The sequence below is a fragment of the Sminthopsis crassicaudata genome, chromosome 4 (assembly GCF_048593235.1).
Source record: "Sminthopsis crassicaudata isolate SCR6 chromosome 4, ASM4859323v1, whole genome shotgun sequence".
Taxonomy (NCBI): domain Eukaryota; kingdom Metazoa; phylum Chordata; class Mammalia; order Dasyuromorphia; family Dasyuridae; genus Sminthopsis; species Sminthopsis crassicaudata.
This window is the reverse complement of record NC_133620.1, coordinates 89,749,141-89,764,682: the sequence shown is the minus strand read 5'-3', so window position 1 is coordinate 89,764,682 and position 15,542 is coordinate 89,749,141.

Genomic DNA, 15,542 nt, shown 5'->3' with positions numbered 1-15,542 from the left:
TCCCCTTTTCATTCTTAAAATTCTTATGTTTTCCAAGAGTGTACTACTTAGAAGAATTACTGTTTCCTCCTTTGTAGATGTATCCCTAGGCCTAGCAAATAATGAATGCTTGATAATTACTGTTAAATTGATTGATTCTCTCTGTGTTATCCTTTTATATCTTAATAGCTGTCTTGGTTTCAATGAATACTTTTATGAACATGACATACAAATCTATATTTTCCTAAGATTTTCACCCTTGTTCCCTAACGTTGATTATATCTACCTGAATATCCCAGAACACATAATGTTTTTAAATGAACTTTCTCAAAAGTAACACTCATACAATGTTTCTATCTCCATTGATGGTATAATTTCTATCCCCAGCCCCACCCCCAATTAAGCAGAATCATACTTCTTGGGAGTATATTTGATTTTTCCTTATTCCTTATCTTATTATTCAATGTTTCTGTGTTTCATCATTTTTACCTTCACAATATCTTATATGTCTTTCATTATTTTTATTACAGTTTTTATTTACCTGATATATGCATGGGTAATTTTACAGCACTGACAATTGCCAAACCTTTTGTTCCATTTTTTCCCCTCCTTCACCCTCCCCCCCAGATGGTAGGTTGACCAATACATGTTAAATATGTTAAAGTATAAATTAAGTACAATGTATGCATATTTGTCCAAACAGTTGTTTTGCTGTACAAAAAGACTAGGACTTTGAGATAGTGTACAATTAGCCTGTGAAGGAAATAAAAAATGCAGGTGGACAAAAATAGAGGGATTGGGAATTCTATGTAGCAGTTCATAGTCACCTCCCAGAGTTTTTTCACTAGGTGTAGTTGGTTCAGTTCATTATTTCTCTATTGGAATTGCTTTGGTTCATCTCATTGTTGAAGATGGCCACATCCATCAGAACTGATCTTCATATAGTATTGTTGTTGAAGTATTAAATGATCTACCGGTTCTACTCATTTCACTCAGCATCAGTTCATGTAAGTCTTTCCAGGCCTTTCTAAAATTATCCTGTTGGTCATTTCTTACAGAACAATAATATTCCATAATATGTGTCTTTCATTTTATCTTCCCTATCATAACTATTCTTATTCAGGTCCTTATCTCTTCCTGCCTATCTCTTTCTCTTTTCTGATCATTGATATATGCTTCTGAAATCTGGACTACTATCAGTACAATTCCAGGAAATTAAATCCCTTCCATTTGAACTACCTTAGGAAATTCTAAAAATGGATCAGTAAAATAAGATAGCAGATACTGATTTCACTTCATAAACTAAATTGCCAAGCATTCAAATTCTGCTGCAGAGTGCAACTCCATTGGGTTGGTCACATTGTTCTACTGTCAACTCTAAGCTTTTAAAAATATATATGAAAACTCTCACAAGGCAAGTTCTCACAAGGCAGTTCAAGAAAAGCAATACAAGGGCACTCTCAAGTTCTCTCCTAAGAAATTTGGAATTGACTTTACTACCTGGAACCCACTGGCATAGGACTGCTTAACATGGTGCGCCCTTATCAGAGAACTGTTCTATTACATAGCTGAATTGAGTTTTCTCACAAATAATGTAAGATGCACAAAGTTAACAATGTTATGTAAACTATTTGAAAAAAATAGGAAATGAAGGACTCCTACCAAATTCCTTTTATGACACAGACATGATGCTGATACCTAAACCAGGTAGGTTGAAAACAGAGAAAGAAAATTATAGACCAATCCCCCTAATGAATATTGATGTTAAAATCTTAAATAAAATATTTGTAGAAAAATTACACAAAATCATCCCCAGGATAATACAACATGACCAAGTAGGATTTATACCAGGAATGCAGGGCTGGTTCAATAATAGAAAAACTATTATTATCACTGATAATATCAATAATATTAACAAAAAAAATATGATCATTTCAATAGATGGAGAAAAAGTATTTGATAAAATCCAATATCCATTTCTATTAAAAAAAACTTGAGAGTATAGGGATAAATTGACTTTTCCTTAAAATAATTAGTAGGATCTATTTAAAACCATCAGTAAGCATCATATGTAATGGGGATAAACTGGAACCATTCCCAATAAGATCAGGAGTGAAACAAGGTTGCCCACTATCATTACTATTCAATATTGTATTAGAAATGCTAGCTTTGGCAATAAGAATTGAGAAAGGAATTAAAGGATTTAGAATAGGTAATGAGGAAACCAAATTATCACTCTTTGCAGGTGATATGATGGTATATTTAGAGAACCCCTGAGAGTCTACTAAAAACTATTAGAAGTAATCCACAACTTTAGCAAATTTGCATGATATAAAATAAGCCCATATAAAACATCAACATTTTTATACATCAGTAATAAAATCCAACAGCTACAGATACAAAAATAAATTCCATTTAAAGTAACTGCCAATAGTATAAAATATTTGTGAATCTATCTACCAAGGGAAAGTCAGAAACTATATGAACAAAACAGCAAAACACTTTCCATACAAATAAAATCAGATCTAACCAACTGGAAAAACATTAAATTATCTTAGATAGGTTGAGCAAATATAATAAAGATGGCAATACTACCTAAGAAAATCTATTTATTTAGTGCTATACCAATTATACTCCCAAAAATTATTTTAATGACCCAGAAAAATAACAACTAAATTCATCTGGAAGAACAAAAGGTTAAGACTTTTAAGGGAATTCAGCCAAAAAAAATAAAAGTGGTGTCCTAGCTGTACCAGATCTAAAACTATATTTAAAGCAGCAGTTACTAAAACCATTTGGTATTGTTTAAGGAATAAACTATTGATCAGTTGAATAGGTTAGGTGCATAGGACAAAATAGTTAATAACTATAATTATCTAGTGTTTGAGAAACCCAAAGACCCCAGATTTTATTATAAGAATTCACTGTTTGAAAAAAAAACACTAGGAAAATTGGAAATTAATGTGGCAGGAACTAGGCATTGAGCCACACTTAATACCATATAGCAAGATAAGGACAAAATGGGTTCATGATCTAAGCATGAATAATGAGATTATAAATTAATTAGAACAACATAAGATAGTTTACCTCTCATACCTGTGGAAGAGGAAGGAATTTGTGACCAAAGAAGAACTAGAAATCATTATTGATCACAAAGTAGAAAATTTTGATTTTATCAAAGTGAAAAGTTTTTGTACACACAAAACTAATGCAAATAAGATTAGAAGGGAAGCAATAAACTGGGACGACATTTTTACAGTAAAAGGTTTTGATAAAGGCCTCATTTCCAAAATATATAGAGAATTGATTCAAATTTATGAGAAATCAAGCCATTCTCCAATTGATAAATGGTCAAAGGATATGAACAATTTTCACATGAAGAAATTGAAAGTATTTTGAGCCACATGAAAAGATGCTCCAAGTCATTATTAATCAGAGAAATGCAAATTAAGACCACTCTGAGATACCACTACACACCTCCCAGATTGGCTAGGATGACAGGAAAAGAAAATACTGAATGTTAGAGGGGATGTGGGAAAATTGGGGCATTGATACATTGTGAATGCATTCAACTATTTTGAGAGCAATTTGGAATTATGCTCAAAAAGTTATGAAATTGTGCATACCCTTTTATCCTGCAGTGTTAGTACTGGGCTTATATCCCAAAAAGATCTTAAAGAAGGGAAAGGGATCTGTATGTACAGAAATATTTGTGGCAGCCTTTTTGTACTGGCTAGAAACTAGAAATTGAATTGATGCCCATCAATTGGAGAATAGCTGAATAAGTTGTGGTATATGAATGTTATGGACTATTATTCTTTTGTAAGAAATGATCAACAGGATATTTTCATAAAGGTTTGGAGAGAGGTTTGTAAGCTCCCTTCTTCCCTCATTACCAATTAATTAAATCAGCCTCAACAATAACTCTGGACTGATATAAACCACAAGGTTTGGAAGTAAGACTTACAAGCTGAAGAGAATCTGGAGTTTCAACAGAAAAGATCAGTTCCAAGGGGAGGAAGAAAAAGCGCCAGCACAGACAGTTTGGTGCTAGCACACTGTGCCAATCAGGCTGGGAAGGACTCTGGGATCAGAGAAGCCACTGAGATAGAGGAATCTGGCACAGGCTGTTAGCTCTTGTCTGTTTATAAAACAGCATTTCAGAAGAGAAATCAAGCCACATAAAATATGAAGCCAGATACTAGAACCACCCAAATCCTGAAGTAACCTAATAGATCTCAACACAGCTGTGCAACTGCTTTCTGCTGTCCTGGGCTTTACCTTGTCACCTTGGGGTAGTTAAGAGCCTGCACAGCAGGGACACAGCCTGAGGCAACATCTAATCAACATAGTGCTGGGCTTGGCCTGAGGCTGGGGAACTCAGCCACAAAAGTCCCATAGAAGAGAAACCTTTGAAATAAGAACGCGGTTTCCTGGCAGACACTTCCAGTTTGAGCACAGGGGCGCTGCACTTCAGCTACTGATATCTACACCCCATGGGACACATTGCCTGGGCTTTGTGTCACCTTTACTGTTCAGTCTTAAAAGTCAGGGAAGTCGCTAGGACACACAGTGGGGTCCTTCACTGGGCAACCCTCACAGCAAAGTTGTACTAATCACCTCTGAGGCACTTCTAGAGAGGGGAAGGGAAACTCTCTCCCAGAAATATCTCTTAGCTCAGACACTGGAGCCGCTGCATCCATCCAGTCTGGGAGGAAGTTGGTAAAGAAATAAATAAATAAACTTCTTACCCCAAGGGCAGACCCCAAACGATTTTTAACAATGAGTAAAAAGCTGAAGAGAATCATTGATTCCTTCTACATAGAGAAAGAGAGGGTATCCAACCCCGAGGAAGTTAATAGCAGAGAGTCAGCAGATAACAGCTTAAAGGAGAACTATACCTGCCCCCCATCACATAACTCTCTACTAGAAGAGATTATTAAAAAGTTACGAGATTTTGAAGAAAACTGGGGAAAGGAAAGAGAAGCTATGATAGAGAGTAACAATGTCCTGAAATGTGAGTTGGAAAAAATAAAGAATTCACAGGAGATACAGGAAAACAAAATTTGTGAATTAGAAAGGGTTAAAAAATCACTGGAAAGTAGGATTTCTGAATTGGTAAAGATAAAAAATTCTCAAGAAAGTAGGATTTCTGAATTGGAAAAAATACAAAAGTCTCAAGAAAGTAGGATTTCCAAACCACAAAACAAATAAGAAAGAAATTTAAAAAGTAAATAGAACATTAGAAAAACTAGGTATGATAGACCTTTGGAGAAAACTGAATGGCAATAGAAAGGAATATACTTTCTTCTCAGCAGATCATGGATCCTATACAAAAATAGACCATATATTAGGACAAAAAGATCTCAAAATTAAATGTAGGAAGGCAGAAATAAAAAATGCCTTCTTTGCAGATCACAATGCAATAAAAGCTACATTCAGTAAAAAGTTAGGGGTAAATAGACCAAAAAGTAATTGGAAACTGAATAATCTCATCTTAAAGAATGACTGGGTGAAACAGCAAATTATAGAAACAATTAATAATTTCACCCAAGATAATGACAATGATGAGACATCATACCAAAATCTGTGCGATGCAGCTAAAGGAGTAATAAGGGGAAATTTTATAATGTTAGAAGCTTATTTGAAGAAAATAGAGAAAGAGAAAATTAACGAATTGGGCTCGCAACTTAAAAAGCTAGAAAAAGACCAAATTAAAAACCCCCAACCAAAAATTAAACTGGAAATACAAAAATGAAAAGGAGAAATCAATAATATTGAAAGTAAAAAAAAAACAAAACTATTGAATTAATAAATAAAACCAAGAGTAGGTTTTATGAAAAAGCCAATAAAATAGATAAACCTTTGGTAAATCTGATCAGAAAAAAGAAAGAGGAAAATCAAATTGTTAGTCTTACAAATGAAAAGGGGGAATCTTTCCAACAATGAAGAGGAAATTAGAAAAATAATAAGGAGTTACTTTGCCCAACTTTATGCCAATAAATTTGATAACTTAAGTGAAATGGATGACTTCCTCCAAAAATATAGGCTCCCTAGATTAACAGAGGAAGAGATAAATTGCTTAAATAGTCCCATTTCAGAAAAAGAAATAGAACAAGCTATTAATCAACTCCCCAGGAAAAAATCCCCAGGACCAGATGGATTCACATGTGAATTCTACTAAACATTTAAAGAACAATTAGCCCCAATGCTAAATAAACTATTTGAAAAAATAGGGGATGAAGGAGTCCTACCACACTCCTTTTATGACACAGACATGATACTGATACCTAAACCAAGTAGGTTGAAAACTGAGAAAGAAAACTATAGACTAATCTCCTTAATGAATATTGATGCTAAAATCTTAAATAAGATATTAGCAAAAAGACTTCAGAAAATCATCTCCAGAATAATACACTATGATCAAGTAGGATTTATTCCAGAAATGCAGGGCTGGTTTAATATTAGGAAAACTATTAATATAATTGACCATATTAATAATCAAATTAATAAAACCCATATGATTATCTCCATAGATGCAGAAAAAGCATTTGACAAAAGCCAACATCCATTCCTACTAAAAACTCTTGAGAGTATAGGAATAAATGGACTATTCCTTAGAATAATCAGGAGCATATACTTAAGACCGTCAGTAAGCATAATATGCAATAGAAATAAACTGCAACCTTTCCCCGTAGGATCAGGAGTGAAACAAGGTTGCCCACTATCACCATTACTATTCAATATAGAACTAGAAACACTAGCCTCGGCAATAAGAGCCGAGAAAGAGATTCAAGGAATTAGAGTAGGAAATGAGGAAATCAAACTATCACTCTTTGCAGATGACATGATGGTATCCTTAGAGAACGCCAAAGACTCTGCTAAAAAGCTATTAGAAATAATTCAGAATAGTCCATTTTGGAAATGAGACCTTTATCAGAATCTTTAACTGTAAAAATATTTTCCCAATTTGTTACTTCCCTTCTATGTACCCTTTTTTGTCCTTTGTATCTAATCTATTCCACTGATATACCAGTCTAATTCGGTGACTGCTGCTATATAATATAGCTTTAGATCAGGTACAACTTAGACTACCTTCATCTGACTTTTTTTTTCATTAGTTCCCTTGCAATTCTCGACCTTTTATTCTTACATAGGAATTTTGTTGTTATTTTTTCTAGGTCATTAAAATAGTTTCTGGGAGTCTGATTGGTATAGCACTAAATAAATACATTAGTTTGGGGAGTATTGTCATCTTTATTATATTCGCTCAGCCTATCCAAGAGCACTGAATGTCTTTCCAATTATTTAAATCTGACTTTATTTTTGTGGCAAGTGTTTTGTAATTTTTCTCATATAATTCCTGTCTATTCTTTGGTAGATGGATTCCTAAATACTTTATACTCTCAACATTTGTTTGGAATGGAATTTCTCTTTGTATCTCTTGCTGTTGCGTTTTGTTGGTGATATAAAAAAATTCCCAGGATTTATTTGGATTTATTTTGTATCCTACAACTTTGCTAAAATTCTGAATTATTTCCAATAGCTTTTTAGCAGAGTCTTTGGAGTTGTCTAAGTATACCATCATGTCATCTGCAAAGAGTGATAGTTTAATTTCCTCATTTCCTACTCTAATTCCTTGAATCTCTTTCTTAGCTCTTATTGCCAAGGCTAGAGAGAAACAATTACTAATTTCACCCAAGATAATGACAATGATGAGACATCATACCAAAATCTGTGCGATGCAGCTAAAGCGGTAATAAGGGGAAATTTTATATCTTTAGAGGCTTATTTGAACAAAATAGAGAAAGAGAAGATTAACAAATTGGGCCTGCAACTTAAAAAGCTAGAAAAAGTCCAAATTAAAAACTCCCAACCAAAAATCAAACTTAAAATACAAAAATTAAAAGGAAGAATCAATTATATTGAAGGTAAAAAAAAATATTGAATTAATAAGTAAAACCAAGATTTGGTTTTATGAAAGAGCCAATCAAATAGATAAATCTTTGGTAAATCTGATCAGAAAAAGGAAAGAGGAAAATCAAATTGTTAGTCTTACAAATGAAAAGAGGGATCTTTCCACCAATGAAGGGGAAATTAGAGAAATAATAAGAATTACTTTGCCCAACTTTATGTCAATAAATTTGATAACTTAAGTGAAATGGATGACTTCCTCCAAAAATATAGGCTTCCTAGATTAACAGAGGACGAGATAAATTGCTTAAATAGTCCCATTTCAGAAAAAGAAATAGAACAAGCTATTAATCAAGTCCCCAGGAAAAAATCCCCAGGACCAGATGGATTTACATGTGAATTCTACCAAACATTTAAAGAACAATTAGTCCCAATGCTTTATAAACTATTTGAAAAAATATGGGATGAAGGAGTCCTACCTAACTCCTTTTATGACACAGACATGCTAGTGATACCTAAACCAGATAGATCAAAAAGTGAGAAAGCAAACTATAGACCAATTTCCTTAATGAATATTGATGCTAAAATCTTAAATAAGATATTAGCAAAAAGACTTCAGAAAATCATCTCCAGGTTAATACACTATGATCAAGTAGGATTTATACCAGGAATGCAGGGCTGGTTTAATTTTAGGAAAACTAATAGTTTAATTGACCATATTAATAATCAAATTAATAAAAACCATATGATCATCTCAATAGATGCAGAAAAAGCATTTGATAAAATCCAACATTCTTTCCTACTAAAAATGCTAAAAATGAAACTGCGTCTGGAATTATCAAGTGAGAGGTTTAAGTTTTGGTGTTCTCTTCAAATTACTTTCTTCGGAAGTCCTCAGTTTTTTGTTATACTCAGTATCTTCTCTTAGATATGCTTACCAGTCACTCTAGGATTTTAGATAAAATTAGGTTAAATCTAAAACATCCTTTTCTAGTGTAGTTAGCAATCATCTCTTTTTTTTTTTCCTTATTGAACCCATAACTCTACCAAAAAATGTATCAGTTTAGAGATTTACTCTTACTGAAGTTTTAACAAGTCATGTATTACTCCACTAATAAACAAATCTTCCTTTCTCCCTCAGAACTTCTTCATCATTCTTTACTTGCATAAATATAGAAGCAAATACATTATTCATTTCAATTTTGTATTCTTTCATTCTTTGGGAAGTTGGGGCTGCAAATCCTTTCAATAAGGTACTAATCACTATGTATCTATTTTTGTCATGTTCAAAATGAGAATAGTATTATATTACCAATCTCTCAGACTGGTTTTGTGAGCTTTGTAAACATTAATGTTCCAATTAAATTTGGATTGCTATATTATTATTATATCACACAAGTAAGTTTTTCAAGCTTAGAGAAAAGACAGTTAACTCACTCCAACTGAATTTAAAATATTATTCTGAATACATGGTTGCATGCCTTAATATCATGTATAGAACTGTAAATCAGTCTGGAGAGAGAGACATTATTAGCTCAAAATCCTTTCTCAAACTAAAAAAAATCTTACATATGGAAAAGAAAAAAAAAAGATGAAATTCTCAAGAAGGGTCATTATGACTAATTTCTTCAATTCTTTTGATTAGAAAAATTATAATTTATGAGATATTAGAATTTTCATCTATAGACATTGAAGGCAGAGTATTAAATAAGAACTGACAGTATTTATAGAGTTCAATACCAGTCCTGGATGCAAATTTCATAGTATCATTTGTGTCATATTTTCAAAACAGAAATCATGATTAAAATGAATGAAAATATGATATCTCATGGGATAACTGACTGTTCTGTATTTCCACTATGAGAAGATCTAGAGAAATAGCTTGAAATAGCAGTGTAAATTTTAGGGTAGAATAAATTTTTGATAGTTATGTTTATTAAATACCAGAATGAATTGTCACAGAAGTTTATGGACCTTTATTCTTTAGCATATATTAAGTCAAGGGATGATTCAAATCTAGCCAGAATGATTTTATAGATGTCTGCTTGAAGAATAAAATCTAGATCACAAATAAGATTTACTTTCTATCTTTTAAAGGATCTATGCTATATAGCATGGTATTAGATTTTCTGGAATATGGGATCTTCTTGGGAAAAATAAGAAAGACTTAAATGCCATAATTAGAAATGCAGTAATAGTAATTATTATTAAGATAGTAATAATAATCATTAATTGCTACCTTAGAACCCTATGTTTTATAAAATACTTCATAGACATAACTTATGCCAATATTTATCAAGTATGATAGTATATCACTCAAAGAAACTTTTTTTTTACATTATAAAATGATAGATTCTCTCCAATCCAGTAACATTGGCTTCTGTGATAATTCTCATCTATTCCCCATACCTGGACTGAAAAGATGCAAACAACAATGTAAAAGAAAGTTATACACAGAATAAAAAATAATTGACCTTAGAGAATGGTACTAGCAAAAAAGAGGTTGGAGAACACAATTGGAAATGGTCGAACATCCTCAAAAAATCTAGGGAACTAGAAACCAGAGATAAGGAATGAGAATGTTATTCATAGGAAACAGCCAGTGAAAATTCATGGAATGGAGAGATTTGATGCCTTGAGTGAGGAGCAACAAGAAGAGAAGTATCATTAGATTATAAAAATATGTTGAGAGAAATTAACATTTTAGAATGTGAAAATAGTTTGTTAATTTATTTCTATGCTATAATGAGATGTAGGTTTACATGCAGAGTTTTATTTAAAACTTATTTGGGATGTTTAAAAAACATTTTTCTTCTAATACCTTTCAACCATAATCATTTGTATAATTCTGTGATTTTACAATATATATGAGAAGATGAACTATGGCATCTTTATGCTTTTGCATGCTTAACATCTTCTAGATGAGAACCATTTATGTAGTAGATGATGGAGATCAATTGTTTCAGGCTAATTTTGACAAACAGATATTCAAATAGAGACAGAGTAATTGATAAATGTCTCTGAATGTGGCTTTTCATTTCAAAACCCAGGTTTGTAATATATAAAATACTTAAAACTGGTGCATTCAAAACAACATATACATCTCTTTAACAGCTGCCATACAAATCCTTATCAACCTCTATGTTCTGAAGGCCTTTTAGAACAAAGCTGTTTAGTCTTGAGATATTTTTGAAAACTCAGGTCCATACACTTCTGATTTTACTCCTTAATTCTCTCCAAAATGAGTACCTTGAAAAGTCAGTGAAATGGGTAATTTTCACATCCTGTAGCATTTAGATATGATTTACTATTTCAATTGATTTATATACTGACAATATAATCTATCATTAGATCTTCTTAGTATAAGCCTTTGTTCATTTAAAAACTTGAATTTGTCCATCACAATACATGTATAATAAAGATATGCTGTTGATGGTAATTTTACTTAAAACTACCTCAATTTATCTATTAGCAAAGTTTACTAATTTGGGAATCTATCATGGATGTAAAAAGTTAAATCACCAAATACATTAAAGTCACATCAAATGTGTTTATATTTGTCAAGCTTATTATTATTCAGCAGAGCCTCCTTAGTTTTAGCAGCAAGTATTCATGATATTTTCCATTCTAGATTAAAATTCAGTAAATTATCAAGCATTTACATTTCTTGGATCCTTTTCTTAGCAGCTAAGTAATATCCCTTAAGGAGAGTTTCATAGGGCAAGTTGGCAGACTAAATGTAATGGGTTTGTTTTCTGAGTTACCTAGTATAATTGCAAGAGAATAGTCACTAAGAATAACAATATATTTGACCTCTACTGTCTTCATTGCATTTGTTGTTGTTATTCCACATGTGGTATTTTGTGAGAAATAGATAAATAGCATCACCAGAAATATATTGTTAATTTAAAAGGAAGTTCTTTATTGCTAGGTGGAATCTTCAATCATTAAAAATGCCTTATGATTTCCCTAAAACAATTTTTGTGTCACATAATATCTGTCTTCAAAGAACAAAAGTTGAATTTACAAAATTATATTGATGGGAGTCAGAGCCACATGGTAAATGTAAAGGTGGGGACTCTCCTGAACTCTCCCCCAAATCCTCCAAAAACCTTTAAGATAATAACTGTAAACATATTTGTGTGTATGAGAACCCACAAAAGATGGAGTGAAATAGTTTTAAAACCCAGGATAACTTGGAAAGTTGTCAGGAAAGGTCTGGTCCACTAAGGTAAGACAAGTGCCATTTGGCACAGGTCAGGCTAGCTCAACCCCAGCTCTAGCAGACCAGAAACAGGCCTCAGGGTGATTAAATTAGTGGCTGCAGTGGTGATATCCAGACTTTTCAAGCCTGCATATGCTAAAGATAACTTAGAAGGATAGCAGGAAAAGTCTGTTCTACCTGGGTGAAAGTAGAGCATAGTCCGGTTTAAGCTATATCAGTATAAGTCTGGCGCCAGCAGCATGAGCCTTGGGAGCCACTGAATCAGCAACAGCAGCAGCAACTTCTGTCTACAGACAGTAAGGGGGGGTGAACAACTAGTCAGAAAGAGAAGAAAGAGGGCCTCTTGGCTAACACTTGGGCAGTACTCTATTATTTTGCCCATACTCAGACTTAGGTCATAGGTATAAGTGGCAGATCCAGGACAAGGAGGTATGCTAGCACTCCAGAGCTTATAGTGACTTGTTGTTCCAGTGCAGAAAATAGTGCTGGTGGTAATTTCTAGACCAGAGAACAGGCCAGGGAAGGATTAAACACACCATTACTTTGATTTTACCATCTAGGAAGAATTCAAAAGGCACAAAAACCTAATGCTTGGAAAAGTGTTCTTTCCACTTTGGAAGCAGAGTGCTAATTTAAGAAGAAAGGCAAAAATCAAGTAAATACTGGGAAAATGAGCAAACAACAGAAAAAAAAAACGATTCTGGGAAAGTTACACTAGTAACAAGAAAGATCAAAACACACTCAGAAAAAAATAACAAGGTCAAAGCTCCTATATCCAAAGCGTTAAAGAGAAATATGAATTGATTTTAGACTATGGAAGAACTCAAAATGGATTTTGAAAATCAAGTAAGAGAGAGAGAGGAAAAATTGTGAAGAGAAGTGAAAGGAATACAAGAAAATAATGTAAAACAAGTCAACAACTTTTTAAAGGAGAGATGAAAAAATACCAAAAAAAAAAAACAAACCTTAAAACCAAACCAAACCAAAATAAACAAACAAACAAAAACCACATAAGGCCAAATGATAAATAAACACAAAAAGCCAATGAGGAGAAAAAATGTCTTAAAAACTAGAACTGGACAAATTGGGAGGGCAGGGTAAATTCAACAAGAAAGAAAATCATTTAAAACAAAATTGGACAAATGGAAAAGGATGCAGAACATCTCACTTAGGAAAATAATACGTTAAAAATTAGAAATGAACAAATGGAAGCAAAGGATTTTATGAGAAAAAAAAAACAATAAAATAAAATAATAAATAAATAAAAGACAAAATATATCATTGGGAAAACCAAACCAAACCAAAAGAAAACAAACAACAACAACAACAACAACAACAACAAAAACAAAAACAACTAGTTGGAAAACAGATCCTGGAGAGATAATTTTAAAATCATTGGGCCACTTAAAATTCAATTTAAAAAAGAGATATCTTTCAAAAAAATTTCAAGAAAAACTGCCCTAAAATTCTGGAATGAGAGACTTAAATAGAAAGGGAAAGAATCATGCAATCCAATCCTGCAAGAGAACTCATATTGCAAACTCTCAGGAATATTATAGATAAATTCCAGAGGTCCATGTTAAGAAAAAATATTGCAAAAAGCCAGAAAGAAACAATTGAGGTTTTGTGCAACCACAATCAGGAGTCTTCCTTCAGGATAAAAATGGATATTCAATGAAATAAAAGGTTTTTAAACATAATTGATGAAAAGACCAGAGCTGAATAAAATTTTGACTTTTAAATATAAAATTCTAGAGAAATATTAAAAGGCAAATGGGAAATGGAAATCATAAGGAAGTTAATAAGGTAAAAACTGTTTGTTTTATTACATGATATTGTTACTCATAAGAATTTCTTCCTCCTTAGGACAATGGGCACAGGTGTCATGTGATTGTGAAGAGATGATAACCTCCCCCAAAATAAAAATACAATTAAAGGGTAAGAGAGAAATTTAGTGGAATAAGGAGAAAGATAGAATAAGGTAAATTATTATTCATAAAAAGGCAATAAAAAAGCTTTTATAGCAGAGGAGATGGGGGGAGAGATAAAAGGGAATGTATAAACCTTACTCTCATCAGAAGTTACTCAAAGAGGAAATTATATAAAAACTCATTTGGACCAAGATAAGATCAAAATGGGTCCATGATTTAGGCATAAAGAATGAGATAATAAATAGATTAGAGAAACAGAAAATAGTCTACCTCTCAGACCTGTGGAGGAGGAAGGAATTTATGACCAGAGGAGACCTAGAGGTCATTATTGATCACAAAATAGAAGATTTTGATTACATCAAACTAAAAAGTTTCTGTACAAACAATACTAATGCAAACAAGATTAGAAGGGAAGTAACAAATTGGGAAAATATTTTTAAAAGCAAAGGTTCTGACAAAGGTCTCATTTCCAAAATATATAGAGAACTGACCCTAATTTATAAGAAACCAAACCATTCTCCAATTGATAAATGGTCAAAGGATATGAACAGAAAATTCTCAGATGATGAAATTGAAACTATATCCACTCATATGAAAGAGTGTTCCAAATCACTACTGATCAGAGAAATGCAAATTAAGATAACTGTGAGATACCACTACACACCTGTCAGATTGACTAAGATGACAGGAACAAATAATAATGAATGTTGGAGGGGATGTGGGAAAACTGGGACACTAATACATTGCTGGTGGAGTTGTGAAAGAATCCAACCATTCTGGAGAGCAATTTGGAACTATGCCCAAAAAGTTATCAAACTGTGCATACCCTTTGACCCAGCATTGCTGCTACTGGGCTTATATCCCAAAGAAATACTAAAGAACGGAAAGAAACATATATGTGCCAAAATGTTTGTGGCAGCTCTTTTTGTTGTAGCTAGAAACTGGAAGATGAATGGATGTCCATCAGTTGGAGAATGGTTGGGTAAATTATGGTATATGAAGGTTATGGGATATTATTGCTCTGTAAGAAATGACCAGCAGGAGGAATACAGAGAGGCTTGGAGAGACTTACATCAACTGATGCTGAGTGAAATGAGCAGAACCAGAAGATCACTATACACTTCAACAACAATACTGTATGAGGATGTATTCTGATGGAAGTGGAAATCTTCAACATAAAGAAGATCCAACTCACTTCCAGTTGATCAATGATGGAGAGAGGTAGCTACACCCAGAGAAAGAACACTGGGAAGTGAATGTAAATTGTTAGCACTACTGTCTGTCTGCCCAGGTTACTTGTATCTTCGGAATCTAATGCTTATTGTGCAACAAGAAAATGGTATTTACACACATGTATTGTATCTAGGTTATATTGTAACACATGTAAAATGTATGGGATTGCCTGACATCGGGGGGAGGGAGTAGAGGGAGGGGGAATAATTTTGAAAAATGAATACAAGGGATAATATTATAAAAAATAAAAAAAAATTGAT